This window comes from Aulonocara stuartgranti (genome assembly GCF_965226115.1).
Source record: "Aulonocara stuartgranti genome assembly, chromosome: 7".
NCBI lineage: Eukaryota > Metazoa > Chordata > Actinopteri > Cichliformes > Cichlidae > Aulonocara > Aulonocara stuartgranti.
This window is the reverse complement of record NC_138945.1, coordinates 16,025,944-16,050,098: the sequence shown is the minus strand read 5'-3', so window position 1 is coordinate 16,050,098 and position 24,155 is coordinate 16,025,944.

Sequence of the window (24,155 nt, the reverse complement as noted above, 5' to 3'; positions counted from 1 at the left end):
CATCTCACATTGTCCCTGTGTTTTATCACACCGAGACAATAAAAGACAAGCAATGTTTTGCTGTGTCACGTTTTCATTGTCTCTTGACCACCTTAGAAACCTTCTGTTCCTCCTAAACATCTGTCCATTAGGCACCTGAACAACATAAGATCTTGGATGTTCAGATAAACCTGTCACCTGAGCTGGATTCCATACACCGTGTTGCCACATTCTGACAGTGTCACCAAAATGCAGTTGCTGAAGTACTCTGGTTCCTTGGTTAAAGTATTCTCTCTGTTTCTGTTGTCTTGTTTCCAACAACTGCTGCACTGTCTTAGTGACCATTTGGGGTTTCAATCTTTGTGATGTTGTTGGAAGTCTTGTCCCTAAGTCACATTAGCAGCTGGGCTGGTGACGCTCCAATGGCCTCCGACGGTGTACTCGGATTCATTAACGACAGATAAGGGTCTTTCCTCTCGGCTTTTTCCTTTTTTAACAAGAGTTTCGCTGTTTGTACTCCTCTCTCTGCCATCATGTTTGACTGTGCATTGTGGGGGCTAGTTGTGTTGTGACAAAACTTCCACTCTTTTGTCTTGGAATTTACGGGAGCTGAACTGTGGTCCGTTTCAGGAATTCTGTGTCTGACAAATTGTGGCTTAAGATGAGTGATGACTGTTGCACTTCTTGTGTCTGACTTCAGCCACTCAGCCTCAATGAACTTGGAATAGTAATCCACTAAGAGGAGGTATTCCTGCTGGTCAAAGGTGAATAGGTGCACACCTATCTTCTGGTAGGCTCTTAAATTTTTGAAATCACCTCCATTTTTTCCATTCTGTCTAGTTCTACTTTGAGCTTTTCTCTCAAAGTGACAGGGATTTTTCTAGGTGTATGAACTTTTGGTGCCACAGACGTTAATTTGAATGGTGTGTTCTCACTCCAGGCAACCTATGCCCTCAAACACATCAGCAAATTCTTTGAAGATGTCCATTTCCTCACTTTTATTCAGTGCCATCACTCTCTTGATGAATCCCATTTCTTCACATTTGAATCTCCAGAATTGGCTTGGTTTCTGATTTTACGACAATGAACTCCAAAACAAAACTTTTCTTTTTGTATTTCACTCCCTATGTGCACTTTCCTTTAACTACTATTTTGTCTCCGGTGTATGTTGACAACCTGACATTTGTGGGTTTAAGTATTTGCTTATTTTCTATTCTTCGTAGTAGACTGTAGGGTAACCACATTGGCTTGTGCACCAGTATCAAGTTTGAATTTGACAGGTTTGTGGCCCACTTTTATTTCTACAGTCCATTCATTTGCCTGTGTCTGTGTTTTTACATTTACAGACCCAATGAACAGACTTGTCTGCTGATCCGTGGCTTCATCGGCGACAGTGTGCACTTTTCTCGATCTACACATTCTGCCGAAGTGATTCATTTTCCCGCAGTTCTTGCACTGTTTGCCATAAGCAGGGCATTGGCGTGATGCATGCTTAGTCCCACATCGTTTGCAATTAAACATGCTTGCTTGGTCTTTGTCGTTCAGTTTCATCTTACTTTGTCTGTCTTTTTTGCATGTCTGCTTATGCTTCACTGCATCTACGTGTTTACTTTCTTGAGCAAAGACTTGAACATTGGGATCCTCCTCATGCATTTGCTTGATTTGAGCTTTAGTGGTTTCAGCTGCAATGCAAAGCTGAGTTACTTTTTCGAGAGTAATATCATCTTCTCTTAACAGCCTTTCTCTCATTGCGTCCAATGTAATTCCACACATTACTCGATCTCTGATGAGGGATTCTTGCAATTGTCCAAATTCACATGACTTGGCCCTTGGAGCTTTAGCTCCATGATGTGCTGGCTAATTGGCATATCCCCTTGCACACATGTGAAAAACTTGTATCTTTCATAAGTTATGTTCTTCTTTGGGTTACAGTATTCCTCAGATTTCTCCATTATTTTCGTTAGCTTATGCTCATCACTGTTTTCCGCAAACGTGAAGGTATTGTACACTTCAACTGCCTCCTCTCCAGCAATGTGAAGAAATAGTGAAGACTGTACCTTGGGTGGCTTGCTAGCACCTCCTGTAGCCGCGAGATACAGCTCGAACCTTTGCCGAAACCGTCTCCAATTTTCCGAGAGGTTCCCCTGCAGCAAATCAAGTCCAGCTGGCGGCTTAAGCCCTTCCATGTTTGCGACACTCTTGTATAGCCTTATTAGTTCACTACTGACACCATGTTATGATATCGCTTCAGGGAGCAGGCATGACACCGTCTTTTAGGTTTTTCCATCACTTTTTATTATGCGCACAACACCACCCTCCTGTTCACACATATCATGACACAATGTAGAGAGTTGATGTGACAGAAAAGGATGCTAATGATAGGGTGAGATGGAGACAGATGATCTGCTGTGGCAACCCTAAAAGACCAAGAAGAAGAGGAATTCGGGAAGTCTCATTGAGATCAAATTTCTCTTAGAAGGGAGACCTGACCAAGGTAGCACCCATACAAATTCAAGATATCTCTTAAAAACAGCAACAACATCTACTTTACTGTGCTGCTCACTTCAGCAATGAATAAAAGCATGTTTTAATTTACATATTTAAAGTGGATAGTAATAAAAACTAGTTTTCCCCAGATTTGTTAGAACACTAGACACATCAAAAGGCAAGAGGATCATATCTGGTAACCATTAGTACTGGAACAGAAAAGGTTACTAAAGTGAATTGGATCTGCTATCACTTTATAAAGAATTATATACCAGTGCTGTTCTGGAAGTGGTCAGTCGTGGCAAGCCCACAAAGTCATAAAGAATGCAATGGTGAGGCAGAGGCTTTGCATTTGTAATAAAACACAGGGATGCATGGTACATCTCTATGAATCAAGACACCATAAAACTGAGGAGGTGGTGTACATATACAGCATATCACCATAATCAATCACAGGCTGACGGTTAGAAAAAAAAGGCCACACAGGCCTCGTTCTTTTATACACAGGTATTATGATAAGTGTAGCTGTTTCTAAGCTGTTGGGCATGTGAAAAGCTTTTTATGCCACTGAAAAATGAAAAATTCCTTCCAAGGATTTTCACAAACTCAGGAAAATGGAAGTCTTGTCTTATAACTTAAAAAAGCCTCTTTTTTTTCCCAGACCGTGCATGGTATTTTTGTATGTGTGCTTCTGTTAGGCCATTTTTTCTGTATGGTTAAAATTATAACGTTACCTATTACTTTGCTCTGCTTTTGACAGCCCCTGACCTTGTTTTATTGTTTTTTCATGTGGACCGAGATATTTCTCAAAAAAGAAAGTAGATAATCACTTTGTTGCGATCTTTAATAGCTGTTTTCTGTAGTGTGACTGACTGGTAACAGTCCATACTCACAGTCATCATTTACTGGATAGAAAATCCACTCTGTCTTATTGGAGGCAGACTAATAAAGTTATAAGAGGAGAAAAAAGAGGCCGTACCAACCTTTAAAATGCACCAATGAGGAAGAGAGCTTGTATAGCCTGCCAAAAAGTAAATTTTTGTAATATCCTCTTCCACTGTACAAGAGTACTAAAACTTAATTTTTGTGTGCAAATAACTGGCATCTTAATAACAAAAAAGTACTGATGTATCTGATGGATCATAGGATTCTGTTACTTCAAACAGTTCTACTCTGTAAACCTGAAATCTGTGTGTAACAGCTGTTGTGTTAGAAGAAGAACACAGTACGCTTATTTATTTCATTCAGTGATAATGAAGTCACAACTGTTGTGCCATGTGGCTAGATGTGCATGTTATTGTTACTTAAAAGGAACATGTATTGGCTTTGCTGCACTGTGACAGGACATTACTGAGTTTAACTGTAAAATCCTGGTCGTATCTGGCCTTGTCAAGTGGCCTGATCTTTTTGATATGTTAAAATCAAGCAAACATATATCAAACCCACAAACAAACATGCTTTACACCCTATAAAATGACTAATGAATTATGCTATATTATAGCTGTAGCATGAGGTTTATGCTTCTAATTACAACAAAAAAACAGACACTCTCTTTAACACACTACACTTTATTAAATGAGATACCTGTGTACAATTTACAAATACAAACCATTTTGTAACATGTTGGCATATGGACCAAAAGGGTTTGCTATTGTGCCTAAGAGTGTAAACTGAAAGTGAAAAATAATCTCTGGGTGTTCATGTTCCTTAAGAGTGGAGAAAATGTTTCATTTAATTAAAGCCTTGACTGTACCCAGCAATGACATGACAGAGGTCTGGATGTTAGTCATTCTTAGATCTAAAAATAATAGTTTAAACAAAATACAGCTGCATTTTAAAAAATCAGTGAATGAGAACTTGCATTCCCAATTGATTCTAGAGTTTTTATATAATGTGCTCACTGTGTGATGAGAAAGGGTAAATGTCACTTATTTTGAATCCAGGTTTTAAGAACATTAACATTATATATTATCATAATGTTAATATGATTATTATTAACATCAGAAAGACTCTAATAAGATGAATCATCATCCGTCTTCTGGATTTTTATACCCCTGCATTGTCTTAGTTGTTGAACCCTGGGTTTGAGCATGAATGGTTAATGCATGCTATGCTGTGATGGTGGTCCATAGGTACTAGCGGAGCTTTGCAGATCAATACTTTCATGATGTAGCTATGTGCTTTCACCAGGGGGGAACCACACAACCACACAATCACTCCTTCAGTTTAGCCCCTACCGTGGAGAAGACAGAAGTCATAACATACATCCTGGATTATCCATCATATCTGTACTCTGTGTTAGCCCTATAATGGATGGGTCAAGAGTTTTACTGCCTCTTGCCCACTGTCACCTGGAATAGGCTTTACCCTGGCTGGATACACATTTAAGAAAATAAATAGATGGATGGATGATGTCTGTTTCTTAATTCCAGATACTTGGTAAAGTATCTTTGTTTCAGACTTATTGTAAATTTAGATGACATGTCTATTTCATGAATACCAACAACATATGCAAAGCTCTGAAATAATTATTGTATTTGTATTAATTGTATTAATATGGTTATACTTTTTAGTATTAAATTCAGTTAGTACAATAGCTAGTAACTGTTCAGCCTACCCTGGAATCTGGAACAATATACCCCTGACAAAATACAAGTTGAGCCACAAGCCAAATTTTATTGGGACTCCATGTCACACTACAAAAGTGACAGAGTTCCAGGGAAAAGAAACTGCAGCAAAAAAGGGTGTGTAAAAACGCTTGATTTGAAGGTTTCTTCCACCTTAGATGGAAATAAACAAGGGACTTTTCAAGTATTGCTTCATGTCAGACTGCCTTTTGCTTTTGGTTTTTATTTTTTTCCAGTGAGCTGATACATTTGCTTTGTCACACACAGCATGAAGGAAATAGTTTTGTGCTTCAAGCAGAAATGAAAGACCTATGTGCAGTCAAATGAATAAGAAAAACAATGGCTATAATTTTGCGAGAAACAATATATGTGACAAGATGACACTGGGGTAAATACTGTCATGGACACTGATCAAAGGCTTAAATTTTAACAACAACAAAAAAATGTGGTTAGTTATGGTGATACATAAAAGGCCAAGGGCAGAGCAAAATTTCCACAGCGACATAACTATAGAACGAAATTCACACGGGCATCTTTATTGGTTATGCTATTAGAAACTTTGAACTTTCTTTCTCTTCCCTCTGCTCCTCTTGCACTTCTCTTTGTAGATAGTATTCAATTATTAGCTGGCATATCAGCTCACCCACCACTACACCCAAGAAAAGGTCACACATGGGCACGAAGAAACTGGATGGATGGCATTCTAATATATTACACACATTAAGCTTTAACATATATGTTTAAAGCAGCACTTTGCCGATTTGACTCAACATTTATGTCTGTGCATAATACTGTATCTACTTATAGCAGACAGAGTTTCTGAAATGTGATTGGCTTATTAGATACATTAGATTACATTAGATTAAATCTTTTTCACGCACACACAAATTCTTTTTACACATACAAATCCTGATTTACAAGTACAAAATATTTATGACCACATTTTGAGCCCATATAAATAATTCAAGTAGAGCTCGAGTAAGTTGTTTGATGGGGTGTTTCCTTCACGTGGCATGATAGCATAACATGGTCTTCACTTGACGACAGTCAGGTTCATAGTATACTGAATGTGGACAGTTGATGTGGTGGAGATTACGTTACGTTCATTTGGATCACTGATTCATTTCTTTGAGCATCACCTAAATGCTATAGCTTTATTTAGTTACACTGGTGATGATTTGTGTTAATAGATTTATATAATAGAAAAAGTAAGCATAGCTTTAAAGTAAATGATAAAAGGTACAAAACATAATATTCATGTACAAAATAACAAAATTATATGATTATATTTCAGGTTTCTGGGGCAGTGCCACCCCTTGCTCCTCCTCTGGGTACATCCCTGCTCAGAGACAATAAAATGGAGGAGAATGAAAATAGAGAAGTGGATCTGTGTTCATTAAAAAAAAAATGAATTTCTTGAAGTTTCCTTATCTGTCTATCTTTTATGGCTTGTACCTTTCTTGCACTTCCTTTACACCAACCACCTGCAGGTTTGTTTTGATGTTCAGACCCTGCTTGCTCTGACTTCATTTGGTTTACTTGCGGCACTGCCTTGTTTCTTTCAATTACCCTTTGTTGGTACTACATAAGACCCCGAAGGGTGTAATCTGACTAATAATGTTAGTCACCATTCTGAACAGTGTTAGGAGATTAATGAGGTTCCTTCTCTCTAATTCTAAATATTGCATATTTAGCATGCAAATATGAAAGCTTATAGAGCAGTGTCTGACACCAAATCATGGGACTCCACCTATTTAATAACAGGCCTGAAAGGGCATATGTGTTTCTGTTTAAATCAAGGATTTTTTACCCTTTGAAAAGGGGGAAAAAAAAAAACAACAACCATGGGGCTCCCACACAAACGCAAAGCAGGAGATGAAGCATAGCTGAATATGTTTCCAAACCAACCTCATTCTAAGCCAAAGACTAGAAAATATGGTGAAGCATATCTTCCCTTTGGTTTCACCTGCACAAGTGCCAAGGTAGGTCTCCCCTGCAGAATTGGTTTTCCCTTTGTCAGGAGCAGCGCTGGGCTGTTCAAATCATGGACAAACAGCATTCCACATTCTTGATTTTTAGTTCACAAACACTTGTTGTAATGACTAACTACTGACATTTTGGAGATGTTAGCTCTTTATACAGTAAAGTTACAGCGGGATACAAATTATATCAGGCTGATCCTGCCACGATTTGTTCCCCCTGTCTAAATCACGGACAAACAGTATCCCACAGTTGTTTATGTTTTTAAACCCATTTTGCACAGAGAGGCTTTTTTTTTTTTTTAATGTATTGACAGCAATGTTGAATATTATTACACAGGAAAAAAAACAACTACACGTAAAATAATTACACTGTGACGCCTCTGCCTTTCTAAATGGAGGGACAGTAACTGCGTGTGTATATGTAAGCGTGTAAAACCTGAAGATAGAGACAAAATACTGTTAATCTGACTATCTGCCATCCTGCAATTCCTCTCATGTGAGCAATAACATGGCGCACCGCTGACGTGAAAAAGGGCACATACCTTTGAGTTGCAAGACGAACTCTGTATTCCTCGTCCACACGTAAACGCAAAAAATGAGTTTTAAAAAATCTCAGTTTTCGGTGATTCAAAACGCTGTTTATGTGTGGACGAAACAGCTGCGTTTTCAAAAATACCCGTGCAGGTGTGGACGTAGCATAAAAGAGTTAGTAGTGTGTGTGTGTGTGTGTGTGTGGGGGGGGGGGGGGGGGGGGGGGGGGTGCAGCATTTTTCATGTAAAACAAAGGGGGCCCCAGCAAAAAAAAGTTTGGGAACCACTGAACTAAGCATTGGTGATTCTATAGCCTGTTGTGCCTCCCTTACTACTTTCACCATTGTGCTAGCATTTAGTTAGCTTGTTTGGAAACAGCTTTTATTAGTCAACTTGAAAAAAAAAACCCCCATAGTGTTCTGTTAGCTGATTTCCCTGAAATCCCTTCCCTATTCATGTGCTATAAAACAATAGCTAAAACATTACTCCAGAAACTTCAGAGACCATCTTTACTTTGGTAACAATACCTAGTTAGACCTAGCTGACTTCTTTTAGCCTGCTAGCGACACTAACAAATCAACTGGTGGTGTCTTGATTCGGACTCCCAGCTATGGCTAGCCGACCTGGACACACTAGTTATTCAAGTGTATCTCTTCAATACTTAAGGCACTATTTTCAGCATTTAGCTATTAATTGTTATATTTAATCATCTTTTCTTTGTTCTACTATCACTCGTCCACACGTAAACGCAAAAAATGAGTTTTAAAAAATCTCAGTTTTCGGTGATTCGAAACGCCGTTTACGTGTGTACAAAACAGCTGCGTTTTCAAAAATATCTGTGTAGGTGCGGACGTAGCGTAAAAGAGTTAGTAGTTTATTTTCTTACTACCTGCAGATTACTTGTATTTGCTTAATTGTTTACTAAATGTTTGAGGTGTGAAATAAACCGCAATTGAGCAAAATATGGGTGTGTGTGGTTGGAGGATGTGTTAGTGCGTGCGTGTGTGTGTGTGTGTGTGTGTGTGTGTGTGTGTGTGTGTGTGTGTGTGCGCGCGCGAAGGGGGGGGGGGGGGCGAACATTTTTCTGTAAAACAAAGGGGGGCCCAGCGAAAATAGTTTGGGAACCACTGCTGTAGGGTATGCTTAGGAGAACTTGAAAGTTAAAGGTTACTTCCCAAAACAAAAGAGCTTGGAATTTCTGTTTTCTTTTACTCTTGGTTATAGCAGCAGTCAGCTGTTATTGCACACACTTAAGCATTTATACATATCTTATCTGCTTAAGCACAGTCAATAACAACATGATTAAAAGGTAAAACGACAGCACATGTTAACACATACATAACTTGGCAGTCATGTTCCTGGGTGGCTCTGTCAGTCGGCCTGACAGTCCAGTACTGAAATACTTTAACAACCACAGGAAAGAATATAACACATCTCTGACACGTAATAACTTTGCTAATGCCTTAATTCCAGGCAAAAATTCAACTTGTCACATATTTATAACAGCAGAAAAAATAAAGACATTCCTAGCAACGTGGCTGTAAGATGTAAGATAGGATGTTTGCTAACATGGTTGTAGATTTGGGTTGTCCCTCCATGGTCTAAAATCTGGTTCTTTGGATTTTTTTCTCAGACTAACTAAAAGGCTATCCACTACTATAAAAGTATGAACAGGAGCCAGAGCCTAGCACAGGACAACAGGTTGTCTTTGGATAAAGACATTCACACATTCCAAACCGTTTGTTTTTTTATGCTGGCGCTTGTTTTGTTATGTTATCATTCTATGACTGATAGTGTTCCATTGCGTGTTTTCCGAGCCAGATGCACTTTAACCGCATTGGCAATGTTTGGAATCAGCAAATGCCCAAAGAAAAACTTTTAAATACCACCAGAAAGCCCAGAAAGATAGTGCTCAGCAGTGTTGGTCAAGTTACTTGAAAAAAGTAATCAGATTACAGTAACACGTCACAAATAACGCGTTACTGCCCATCTCTGGTGCTCAGACCACTTTAAAATTACAAGAAGCTCTGGCTCCTTAGACATAGTAAATGGTAAATGGCCTGTATTTATATAGCGCTTTACTAGTCCCTAAGGACCCCAAAGCGCTTTACATATCCAGTCATCCACCCATTCACACACACATTCGCACACTGGTGATGGCAAGCTACATTGTAACCACAGCCACCCTGGGGCGCACTGACAGAGGCGAGGCTGCCGGACACTGGCGCCACCGGCCCCTCTGACCACCACCAGTAGGCAACAGGTGAAGTGTCTTGCCCAAGGACACAACGACCGAGACTGTCCGAGCCGGGGCTCGAACCGGCAACCTTCCGATTACAAGGCGAACTCCTAACTCTTGAGCCACGATCGCCCCATGTACACTAGATAATATTGTACTATCTACTGTAAACTAAAAGAAATCAAAGTCTTAAACCTATTTTGGGTTTATCTAAGTTTTTTCTTCTCCCAGAACCTGAATTGTTGTGTTAGGTAATCATCTGGGTCCCTAAGTATTATATAGTATTATATAGTATATGTCCTGTAAGTATTTAGAGTTCATGTATTACCATTATGCTTAAATCAATATCATATTTCTTCTTCTTTTTCAATTACCAAATACAATTACACAAGAGTCAAGAAGAAGAAAAGAAAGAGCCCTAAGGCTACGTTCACACTGCAGGCGAAAGCGCATCAAATCCGATTTTTTTGACCCTATGCGACCCATATCCGATCATGGTATGACAGTGTGAACGGCACAAATCCGATATTTTCAAATCCGATCTGGGTCACTTTCGTATGTGGTACTGAATCCGATACATATCCGATGTTTTAGAAAGCGACTGCTGTTTGAACGGTCAGATCGCATTAAATCCGTCTTTTACGTCACTGACACAAGACAGACGCCAATTATCAGTGCCAGAGAAGCGCCAGAGAAGACATCGCGAACGCTTCTCTGGCCATCCCGTGTAGATATCAGTGAAACTGTTGGGAAGACAATGTTGGAGAAACGTGAACATTTTATTTGTACTGTATAATCTGCAGATTCTGACAGAAATCTGCAACTATCCTTTGAAGCACCGCTCCTCTCTAAAACAGCAATAAGGATCATTATTAGGTTATTTACATTATTATGTAAATAACAAAATAACTTAAAGCAAAAATTGGGAAATGTAAAGTCCGAACTCTTTATATTAAGGGCCATCTATCAAACAATACTGTTTGTTCTTGGTCTAAACAGAGCGCGTTGTGTGTGAAGTCTTCTTTTGCGCATGCGGGCCGCTTTGAGCGTTCACACTAGAGCGCGTTTGCTGTCGCATTTTATTTGTAGCGTGAACGAGCAGACAAAAAAATCGGATTTGATCAAAAAATCGGAATTGAGCATTAAGACCTGCAGTGTGAACATAGCCTAAGTTACTCAAAGGCTCTTTTCTTTTAAACTCAGTCATTGTGAACTACAGTGCTGGGTCCAGATTACTACGTTAAGATGATGCAAAATAAAGGAATTTGGTATACAGCATCTATACAGGTATCTGCAATCAGATCAGGCTATTCACTTCAAGAACTGCACCCTTGCAGTTTAAAGCACAGCATTCCTTTTACAAGCGAGACTAAAGTGTACTGAGCATTCAGTACTTGCAGTTTCAGTAGTCCTTTTAGGATGAAGGGTCTCTGTGACACAAATTAAATTGGAGGGTTTAAAAAAAGATTTAGAAAAGCAACTTTTTTTTCTACCTTGGAGGGGGTAAGAACTTCTGTGATGGCGCGCTTATGTGGGTGCATTCACACCTTAATCGTATGAGGGTTGGCGATATCTAATTATAAGAGCTTTGTTTTCACAGCTCCAATGTGTATTAGAGTAGGACAGCCTCGTTATAAAGGCACTGAAGAAGTGAGCATGAGTGAACTGTGGGAGCCTTTGTAATGTGGCTTCTTTTGACAGAAGATACTGGGATTGAGAGCTGATTTGCTCACTATCCTTTCAATTACAGACCACATAGTTTCGAGTTAAGGGGTAAGTGTCCTCTCCTTCTGTGCGCATCTCTTTTAAACTTTCCATTCTTCCGTCCACTGCTTTCTGTGGGGCTTCCAGTGCTGCCTCTAATTATCATTCATCTCACAAACACATCATTGTAGTAAATACTGCACTTCAGAGAACTGCCAGTTTACCTTTTGCTGATATTTAGTGCCTGTCAAGCCATCAATAATAATGACTGCCTGTTATGCTGATGGAAGTTAAAAGAAGGCTTAGTCTTGTGGAAATATTCATTGAATGACCGGTATTTCATGACAAGGATGCAAATTAAATCTGTCTTGAATAAGCGAGATTTTTATTAACGATAATAAAGTTTTCCTTCTTTTCCTATAACTTCTTCTCGTTTCTTGTGAATATATAAATATACAACAGCTGCAAAATCAACAATGTTACTTTACATATCTTTTCTTCTAACCATTTTAAACACTTAATCGGAAGCTTAAGAAACATTTTTTCACCTTACAGACCACCAGGGGAAAATTAGCCAGTGACAGCTGCAACACCAAAAAACAAACATAACATATGTTGCTTGGGACAATACAATACTGTAGGTGTCCTTATCCTTATGCAGAGTGAAACTTTTAAAGCTCCAGTACAATGACCTTTTTTCCTCCTAATTAGGTGAAAAAGTAAAGACTAATCTAATAATGAGTCTGAACGCAGTGAAGTTATCAAACTTGTTCTGAAAAATCCTTAGTCATAAACTGAAGCAGCTGATATAAAGAAAAAAAAATTCCTGCATCCAGTTCCATGATTGTTGCACTAGGTAGCCTCTTAAGAAATGCACCAGGAGGCTTGGAAAACTTTTGGGTAATGGATCAGTTTCTATTACTGGAAATACCGGTTTTTGATTTGGTCACAAACTGTCTGAATAAGTTCAGATGCGTAGTTGAAGCCAGTTGCCAGTTGCAAGGGAAGCAACTGATTGGGAAAACAGACAAGAGTCAAATAGGGCTCAAAAACTTTAAACTATACGAGTGGTCTTTTTGTAGAGATGTTTAGAGAGAACCGAGTTCCCCTGAAGCGAACCTTATGACAACAATTAAAGCCACTGAATGAAAACGAAGAGGAGTTATCGTTGTGGGAGTGATAGTAGAACAAAGAAAAGATGATTAAATATAACACTTAATAGTTAAATGCTGAAAATAGTGCCTTAAGTATTGAAGAGATACACTTGAATAACTAGTGTGTCCAGGTCGGCTAGCCATAGCTGGGAGTCCGAATCAAGACACCACCAGTTGATTTGTTAGTCGCTAGCAGGCTAAAAGAAGTCAGCTAGGTCTAACTAGGTATTGTTACCAAAGTAAAGATGGTCTCTGAAGTTTCTGGAGTAATGTTTTAGCTATTGTTTTATAGCACATGAATAGGGAAGGGATTTCAGGGAAATCAGCTAACAGAACACTATGGGTTTGTTTTTTTTCAAGTTGACTAATGAAAGCTGTTTCCAAACAAGCTAACTAAATGCTAACACAATAGTGAAAGTAGTAAGGGAGGCACAACAGGCTATAGAATCACCAATGCTTAGTTCAGTGGTTCCCAAACTTTTTTTTGCTGGGGCCCCCTTTGTTTTACATGAAAAATGCTGCACCCCCCCCCCCCCCCCCCCCCCCCACACACACACACACACTCGCACATCCTCCAACCACACACACCCATATTCTGCTCCATTGCGGTTTATTTCTCACCTCAAACATTTAGTAAACAATTAAGCAAATACAAGTAATCTGCAGGTAGTAAGAAAATAAACTACTAACTCTTTTATGCTACGTCCACACCTGCACGGGTATTTTTGAAAACGCAGCTGTTTCGTCCACACATAAACAGCGTTTTGAATCACCAAAAACTGAGATTTTTTAAAACTCATTTTTTGCGTTTACGTGTGGACGAGGAATACAGAGTTTGTCACACAACGTCAAAGGTATGTGCCTTTTTTCACGTCACGCTGTGCGCCAGGTTATTGTTTACATGAGATGAATTGTGGAATGGCAGATAGAGACAAAATACTGTTAATCTGACTATCTGCAGGTTTTACACGCAGTTACTGTCCCTCCATTTACACAGACAGAGGCGTCACGGTGTAATTATTTTACGTGTAGTTGTTTTTTTTTCCTGTGTAATAATATTCAACATTGCTGTCAATACATTTTTCAAAAAATGCCTCTTTGTGCAAAATGGGTTTAAAAACATAAACAACTGTGGGATACTGTTTGTCTGTGATTTGACAGGGGGAACAAATCGTGGCAGGATCAGCCTGATATAATTTGTATCCCGCTGTAACTTTACTGTATAAAGAGCTAACATCTCCAAAATGTCAGTAGTTAGTCATTACAACAAGTGTTTGCGAACTAAAAATCAACAATGTGGGATACTGTTTGTCCATGATTTGAACAGCCCAGCGCTGCTCCCGACAAAGGGAAAACCAATTCTGCAGGGGAGACCTACCTTGGCACTTGTGCAGGTGAAACCAAAGGGAAGATATGCTTCACCATATTTTCTAGTCTTTGGCTTAGAATGAGTTTGGTTTGGAAACATATTCAGCTATGCTTCATCTCCTGCTTTGCGTTTGTGTGGGCGCCCAGTGCTAGCAGTGTACAAGCGTTTTGTTTTTTTCCTTTTCATACCGCGCCCCCCCTGCCACACTTTGGGAAGATCTGGCTTAGTTATACCTTTGCTTAATGGCAAACCCCTTGGAAGTATCTGAGTGAGAACTGGTTGGGCTAGTTGTGCAGTTTTATTAACTGTCAGATGTCTCAAATAAAAATGCAGTAAAGGAAACCTACAGCTTTAAGCTCTAACAAGCACAAAGAAGACTAAAAGGAAATTAAATTCACTTTAATATCATGTTTATACAGAAAGCATGTTAAAACTCTGTGTATCAAGTTGATCAATCAATGTTAAGTATGCTATGTCAGCTCTTTAAGAGGGTTTGGGTTGTTTTGGATTGTAAACAGATTTGTTCGGCTTGAAATACAATACTCAACTGAGACTTGACTTAATCTAATTTTTAGCTACAACCAGAAGATGCAGTGAAGTAATAATAATAATAAAAAAAAGCAGTCCTGAAATTAAGTTATTTTTCTAGACAGCCAGTCGTAGAAAGACTTCAAAAAGAATATTAAAGCTCCACGGAGGCTTGACCTTGAGTCAGCTGTCTAGCTGAGCCTTCCATTTCGTCTCATCCAGGGTGTGTCTCTCTGACCTCAGAGGCCATGTATGGGTGGGCTTTGTGTGGGACTATTGATGCTGACAACAATCTGACTCCACCTGCAGAGCAACCCCACAAAGAAGGCCAACACTGCCCACCAAGGAGGCCTGATTGCAAGCAGAGTGAAAGGTCTCGTGGAATTAAAAGACCCGTCACAGCCAGAGAGCAGAATAATAAATGGCCTGGCGTTTCACCGAAGGTGCTGTTTCCTGATATTTTCACTGTCAGTGGGTTGCAGTGAGAAAGGGAGTAAAACATGTTTTTGGCTTCCAAGTGTACTGAAATAGATATCAGTGGGACTTCCCTGTATCATTAGTAGAGAATGTAGATGTGAAGTAATGAGGGTTTATGTGTTTAATCTAAAAGAGGAAATAGGAAATAACTGTCACTGTAACTGTAAACATAGGCAATAACTGTCAGACGCTGAGGTGTTTCAACCCTAAAGTTCTTATAAATGTTTTTTCTTCACTGGATAGCAATTTAAGAGATCAGTAGTTAGACTTTCTTTACCTTTTACCACTTCCTTCAAAGTTGTCTTTGAACATCAAATCAACCTTACATAACAGACCCAGAAGATATTCAAAAGATGGAATCAGTATATACTAACTATTTTGCCATTAAACAAGCAAACTTCTGTATTGTGTGATAGATCTTTACCACTACCTCAGCATAAACATGTTGAAAAAGGATACTGAATCCCTTAGGCATTACAAAACAAAACAAAACAACGAGTGGTCATGTTTAACTCCAAATCTTGAAGAACAAAAAGCGAATTTTTCAGCTTTTTGTCTTTTCACAGGTGTTGTATTAGAATCTATAGTGTGACAAGGCTCCTTGTTGCCAGCACTGAATGTAAAAAAATTAACTGATGCTAATAAGAAGACCCCTGATTGACTACATAAAATGTAACTTTCTCTGATCTGAACCTCTACTCTGAATGAGACAGTGTTAAATAAGCAGCTAATGGCAGTGTTCCCTCCCCAACCTCCACCCTGAGGCCTAATCACTAAGGTTCTCACTGCCTTGATTGAAGTCATATGTGTGCCCAGCTGTAGTGCTTGAATGTATGAGTTCATAAAGTCTCAAAACGGCATGAAAAGGAGGAATACGACAAACCTAGAAACAAAGCTTTGCAATTAGAGCGAAAAAGCTTTTTATTTGTTGATCACTCTCTGTTTGTAGCATTAAAATTTTCAAAGCTTTTTCAAATGTATTTATTTCTTTTTATCAAACTAGCAAAAGCAAGAGAAGCCATGAACATAAGTGAAGCCCATGTGATTTGAATGAAAATTACACGAACAATGTGGGGTGAGCAACCAGATGCTGCTGTTAGTAACAGAAAAACTCTCTACCATCAGTGCTTGGTGTGGTGTACATTTTGTGGAGACTAGAACAATTAATACATTCCATCACTAGTTTAAACATGAATTCTAGCTAAGTCCCTTCAGAAATTCTGCAGATATTTAGAATCACAGCATGTATAATTGTATGCATCTACATCAGAGCCCATGCACTTAACCTTTAGACATGTTGACACCTTCAAATCTTCGCTCACTTAGAGGGAATGTGCCCCAAAGTCTTTGACACACAAGTGTGGAGAACGGGATTGGATCAGTAAAACTTTTTCCTAAAGCACACTCTATAATTTAAATATAAACTATAATATACAGGTAGTGTTTAACTGTACCACTATCCATTATTGGGTACACCTGATCATACTTGTTAATACAAGTATCTAATTGGTTATTGACACGGCACCAACTAAATGCATCAAGGCATGTAGACGTACCTGCTGAAGTTTAACATATCAGAATGGGGAAGAAAAGTGATTTAAGTGACACTTATTGTGGTATAGTTGTTGGTGCCCAACAGGTTGGTGTGAGTTTTTAAGAAACTGCTGATCTACGGGGATTTTCCCACACAACAATCTCTAGAGTTTACAGAGAATTGTGTGGGAAAATCCTGAAATATCCAGTAGAGCAGTTTTCTGGGTAAAAGTTCCTTATTGATGGAAAAGATCTGAGAGAGCCCACAATGCTTTAAGCTGATAAGGAGGCAACAATACCTGAAATAACCACTTGTTACAACAAAGGGATGCAGAAGAGTGTCTCTGAATGCACAACACACCAAACCGCGATAGGCTACAACGGCACAAGAGCTGCAGAAAGCCTACCTGAATGCTCTTGCTTGTTCTTCAGCATGTTCTTCACTTTATAACCAGTTTACTATCTTTTGATGGCTGCTTCCAGCAGGATAACATGCCATGTCACAAAGATTAAACCATCTCCAACTGTTTTGCCTGAAAATGACAATGTGCTTACTTTTTGCAAACACACTCACCAGATTTCATTCCAATAGAGCACCAATAGAGATTTGCATCATGAATGCACCGCTGACTGCAGCAACTACATAATGCTGTCATGTGACATGGACAAAAATCTCTGGTTCTAACACCTTGTTGAATCTATGCCATGAGGAATTGAGGCAGCTCTTAAAACAAAGGGGGTCCACGAAGGTACAAGATACGAAGCCTATACAGTCAGTACACTCACTTAAAACAACAGCAAAATATAAGGGTGCAAACACTGTGTGACCTGCAATAATTATGGTTCCTTTCCTGAATTTTGAACATAGCTATCTGCAGTGAGCTACCTGCATGCTCTTCACTAACATTTTCACTTTGTTGTCCATGTACTGGAGCTGGCAGGAGTACATTACTAGACATCTAAGGACTGAGCTGATGTGTTGGGGGTAGAAGACAACAGTTCCTGAAGATCACAAAAATGGCTTAAAGTTACATTTTTCTAATGTTCAGAAAGAGGGGGACTCCTGTAGTTGAAAAAATGGATTCATATTATTGAATGAGCGAGGCTAAACTAGTGACCAGCAGCATCAGGTCCACCCCTCAATCAGATCAGCTTAGGCTTCCTGCTGGCACTCAGTGAATAATGCAGTGGTGGCTACATCCATCTTTTGCATACAGTTTGTGCCCCACTTTAACCTGCCCACAAAGAATACCTAGAAACAAAAATGCCTTTTAAAAAGAGAACTAAGTCTACAGCAAAAAAAAAAAAAAAAAAAAACCCAGAAAACAAAACACACACACACAAAGGCAAGAGTGGGGTCCATTTCTGTTGTCTGCTGCATAAACTGAGAACCCCTGGGGATCAGTGGACCTTGTTTCTGCAGTGCAAAAGACATAAATATGATGTCAATAGAATAGAATAGAATAGAATAGCCTTTATTGTCATTGTACAGAGTACAACGAAATTGGAGTGCCACTCCCTTGGTGCAAGTTTCAATAATAAATATAAATGTAAAATATAAAAAGTACAAAAAAAACAATCGCAAGTACTCAAACAATAGTATGTACAATATATACAGGATAGCAGCATTAATATAATGACAGTATGAATAGCAGCATAATATAATGACAGTGACGGTATGGGATAGGTTCAATTGTTTTTGTGCTTATTTACTACGGTGATAGCTCTGGGAAAGAAGCTATCCCTGAATCTGTTTGTCCTGGTTTTATGTGACCTGTACCGTCGGCCTGACGGTAATAGTTCAAACAGTTGGTTGCTGGGGTGAGAGTGGTCCTTGATGATATTGCCAGCTCTGCTGAGGTACCGAGAGTTTGCAGTGACCTCCAGGCTGGGCAGAGAGCAGCCAGTGAGCTTCTGGGCTGTGTTGATGACCCTCTGCAGTACTTTCCTGTCTGCAGCTGAGCACCCTGCATACCATGTTGTTATGCCGTACGTTAGGATGCTCTCTATGGTGGCTCTGTAAAATGTCACCAGCAGCCTCTCCTCCAGGTTGTTCCTCCTGAGCACTCTCAGAAAGTGGAGACGCTGCTGGGCCTTTTTAACCACCGCTGTAGTATTTGCAGTCCAGGAGAGGTCATCAGATATCTGCACGCCCAGAAACCTCATGGAGTGTACCCTCTCCACACAGCTCCCGTGAATGTAAAGTGGGGCCGGGTCTGCTCTGCCCTTCCTGAAGTCCAAGATAAGTTCTTTAGTTTTCGTGGTGTTCAGTTGGAGGTTGTTAACTGAACACCACTCAGTCAGTCTGTTGACCTCATCTCTGTAGTCCGACTCATCCCCCCTTGAGATGAGTCCAACCACTGTGGTGTCATCCGCGAACTTTATGATGGTGTTTGAGAGATGGGTAGGGGAGCAGTCGGATGTGTAGAGCGTAAACAGGAGGGGACTCAAAACACATCCTTGTGGAGACCCGGTGCTGAGTGTGATGGTGCTGGACCGGTGGGGGCCGAGTCTGACAGACTGTGGTCTATTTGTCAGGAAGTCCTTGATCCAGAGGCAGATGGGGGTGGAGAGTCCCAGGTGAGACAGTTTCTGGACCAGGATCTCCGGGATGATATGATTGAATGCTGAGCTGAAGTCCAGAAAGAGCATTCTCACATAGCTTCCTCGGTGCTCCAGGTGACTCAGCGCAGTGTGGAGCGCTATGGTGATAGCGTCCTCGGTGGAACGATTTGTCCTGTAGGCAAATTGGTGGGGGTCCAGAGTGGGAGGCAGACCGGCCCTGATGTGCTGACAGACCAGTCTCTCAAAGCACTTCATCACTACAGGCGTAAGTGCAACAGGCCTGTAGTCATTTGGGCTGGCCACAGCTGTCTTCTTGGCGATGGGGATGATGGTGGAGGTTTTGAGGCAGGGCGGGACGGTGTTTGATGACAAGGAAAGGTTGAAGATTTTAGTGAAGACTCCGGTCAGTTCGTCAGCACATGCTCTGAGAACCTTTCCATGTATTCCATCGGGATCTTCCGCCTTCCTGGGATTCACTGACCTTAGAACACACCTCACTTGGTGCTCCCTAAGTGTTAGTGTGCCAGTGCTGGGGGCGGGTGGAAGTGGTGTGGCAGCTGAGGGCTTGGTCGTCTCAAAGCGGGCGAAGAAACGGTTTAGATCCTCAGCCAGTGAGGCATCAGTCCTAGATGTTGCCTGGTTATTGCTTCTGTAGTTGGTAATGTGATTGATCCCCTGCCACATTTTTCTGGGGTCGTTGTCAGCAAAGTGATCTTCAATCCTTCTCCTATAGGCAGCCTTAGCTTTCCTGATGCCTCTACTCAGGTCTGCCCTGGCCGCCCTATACGCAGCCCTGTCCCCTGACTTGAAGGCAGTGTTGCGGCTTTTTAGGAGGGATTGCACTTCGCTATTCATCCAGGGTTTTTGATTTGGAAACACCCTGACCCTTTTGTTGACGGTGACATTGTCAACACAGTTCCTGATGTACGAGAGTACAGTGTCCGTGTACTCCTGGAGGTTGTGGCTGGAGAATAAATCCCATACAGTTGTTGAGAAGCAGTCCTGCAGTTGAGAAAGGGCTCCTTCAGGCCAGGTTTTTATTGTCTTTGTCTGGGGCTTTGTTTTTCTCAGCAGGGGGGTGTAGGTGGGGGTGAGGGACATGCAGAGGTGGTCAGATCCAGCCAATCTGACGCAGTTACACACACAGACACAAATAACCTTTATTGAAAATGTTTAACTAATTTAAAGTGCATGTTTAGTCAGTTTAGTGTAAATGGAGAGAACCATGGTCCCAGGTCAGCTGCCATGTTTCATTGATAGTAGTCAATTATCCGGTTGTTCAGTGATGACGCGACGAATCCTACTTCTAGGCCTAAAGTAGTCTGCGTTTAATGTGGCTTTTGTGTTGTTAACATGTTTAATGTTATGTATTTTCTTCTATTTGATCTCAAAAAGCTCCTAAAACAGTCAGTGATCACTGTTGACCTCCCTCGGCTTTTATTACCACTAATCATTTATTTAAGCTCAGTTTTTAAAACCTTAGGATGTAACTACAGTCCAGCCCATGCAGCAGTATATGAATAACTAACCTCGTATTGTGGATGGATTATCTCAGTTGTTCTCCTGGCTGAAGTTTGGTTCTTTTACAGCATCTCGCCATGCGATTACATTTGTTCCTGACCACCGAGAACACTCACGTTAACTTTTATCGAGTGGAAAAAAGTTAGCTTGTTTATATTATGCTAACATAGCTGTGTCGCTAGCGGTCACGTAGCACATCATTATATACCAGCTAGCCAAACTTCAGTAACCCTACAAACGTCACTGCTGTTTAGTTTTCTGTCTTCATTTATGCTGGAAGTGATAACAGAGCTGTACGTTTTAATTTGTTTCCAAAACCACGCAGTCAGGACATGCTATATTGTATTTAGATAGGAGCTAGCGAGCTAACTCCCTGCTAACTTCTAACTCCGTTAAATGTCATAAATTCCGTTTTCATGGATGCCTGGATGTTAAACTCAATTGTTACACCTGGTAGAGCAGAAGGCTGATCATTTTATTAAAGATTAAAGACTTTAGACAGTTTTTCAACTCTCAGTAATGCCATAGTGATCGTTTGATATATGGACCTGCAGCAGAGTTTAGGTCCAGACACGGCTAGTGACGTCAGACTGAACAACCGGATTACCTTTAACATTTAAATACTGGCCACCAAATACTGGATTACTTTTTAATCAAGTCAGTGTGATAGGGTGCCCAATGGAGAATGAGAAAATAAAATTGTAAATTATTCTAGCACATTTGCTTTTTACTCCCCTCCTCCAAAAAAATAATAGCAACACACATGTGGAAAATTATAAAGCTATTGTAGAGTTTAATTTGCATTATATTATCATTTTTTATAGTCCCTTGTACGCTTCCACAGAGTTTACATGAAAAGTCAACATTTAATTACCGAATTTCTAGTTTCCTAAATACTGCAACAGTACACATTCTGATTAAAACCCCTCAATTGAAAATGAGCAGATGATAATCTGCCTTCAGTTTGAATTGAGATAGGCGCTTTATACTGAGTTTAATTAAATTGCAGGGGTGATGGAAAAGAACTTGTTTCGCAATACTAAAGCTCGTGCTGAATGTAACAGATCCTTACCGGTTTCTGGAAAAAAAATCATGTTGCCTTCTCATCTAGCAATTAATGTGTCTGAGCATCAGCTTTAAGGGTGTCCTAAAGATCTTTCTCTTAGTACAAGAAATAAACCATAACAATCCCACGCACAGTTTTTTAGACCATCTCCTCCTCAAAGTTTTGGACTGTGCTCACTTTTATTCAGCTAGTGTCACCCAAAATGTCAAAATAAAGTCAGGTAACATAACATTTCTTATGTTATGTAAGAAACGGTGGTTGCTTCTCAAGATACCTTGCCCTAGTTGCAAATAATCTCCAACTATAATTAAAACGTAAGTCCATCTATACATAATTGCCAACATTTATCAAGGAAAGCAGTGCATCCTGAGGGATATAAGATGTGAGAGGCTATTTCCTAAATGGCTCTTTTTTCACTAGCCCGTTACAAGTCATACTCACAGCTGTTAACGGCACATGAATCAGTCTCTAACATAAGCAGGAAATAATCAGTCACCATGTATACACAAAAGGTGTTTACGCTAAGGTATGTTTTAACCTTGCTTTAACATTCAGGCGTAATAAGTGGGTGCGTTTGCATTTGTGCATCCCTGCTCAAGGAGGCTAATGCAAGCATTATCTCAGGTTGCACAGTAATTAAGACATTTAGATCAGTTGCTTGGTTCAGCATATTAGTGCAATGGAAATGGCCAGAGGAGAGAACTTTGAAGGTTTATCTTGGAGGTTAGTTAAAATCCCACTGACTTGCTGTTTTTGCACAAAGCAGAAAGCACTCCAAAGATAACCCCAATTAGCATTTTTATTTACTGATCTACTTAGCCAACATTTATTTATCCTGACAACAATTTAACGGAAAAAAAATCATAAAGCTGCTTCATTTATTTTTCCTTTTTGTAGTTATTATGTTGTAGAATTACTTTGCTGAAAACGAGAAAAAGCTACAGCATCAAACATAAAATTATATCCTCACAACACTAAATACTTGCATTGTCATTCATTATAAGAAAGACGATTGGTTGAATAAAAACCCATGCGTAATAAGTAAATTCAAACCTTGTCTTGTTTTCATAGCAGAGCACCCTTCGTTGTTGAAATCAGATTTACTACCAGATCAAGACACTTTCACAGAGACACACATGCAGTCGTCCATAAGGACATGCAAGTAGCAACATGTCCCAGCCAGCAGGCCACCACTTTTATTAAAACGCTGGGTTTGTTTAGCTGATGCCTCATGCGTGCATGATAAATTGATTTTTAAAATAAAAATCACAGTGATGCTCACTCAGGCTACCTCGGGGAGGCTTCTGTCATGCTGATTAGAGTTGTTTGTCTCTATGATATTGACATACCACCACCAAAACTGTGAAGGCAGGGTTAATCCTGCATTTTCACTTTAAAAATTAAACACACAAGCTGATGATTTATGTTTCATAGGCCTGAGCTTGTTTCATAATCCATCTTGTTTTGTGTTCTGGGTACAGAATACAGAGGTCATATATCGTTTTTGGTTAAACATCATGTTATGTCCTGCAGGGGAATCCTGCATCTTTATGTGGAGCAGTTATGAGAGACAAACGTAAGAGACAAAGATGAATAGGTGTAATTTTCACAGCTATGATTATACCTGGTATCCTCCATCACTTCCTCTGAATAAAATGGCTCTCCATTATCGACAGATCACATGAAACTGGCGGCTAATGGTAGAAACTGCTCCATGTGATTGGGCACAGGAGAGTGGCGCTGCATTAGCATAACATCAATGTCAAGCTTAAAACCCTGGATTGAGCTAATCAGTATTCCCACTGTCACATTAGTGTGGTACTCAGAATCCAAAATATACAAGTGTTGTAATATCGCCATTCAACCATGTCTACATTACATTTCCCACAGTCTTCCTCTAATGGTGTTAAAGAACCTATGAAAATGCACTGTCCACAAGGTAAATGACAAACAAGCATTGGCTGTGTAAGTTGATGCGCTCTAACAAGTATGCCCTTTCTCATTGCTATTTTGAATAGGATGATGATAATGTATTTTACAGTATGGCATCTTAAAAGCTGCAGGTAGGTACTGTTGGTGTAACGGCACATTTGTAGGCGGCTGAACATTCATACAGTTTTTACTTTTAAACTAATCGTTAGGGAACTCATTTTGTTACTTTATATGTTTTATTTTTTATTTTTTTAAAAAGCCTTGGTAAACCAACAAAGAGAGACTTCTGTGAACTCTTTTTAATTTATACAGGATTAAGCAAAATTCTCTAACTACTCTGATTTACTTTTCTTTATATTTTGCTTTCATGCAGTTAGACGTTCTTGTATATTTTAAAGCTGTTTTGAGCAATAGTTCTCTGGGCTTTCTGAAGGTTTTTCAAAGTTTATCAGGTACAAGCC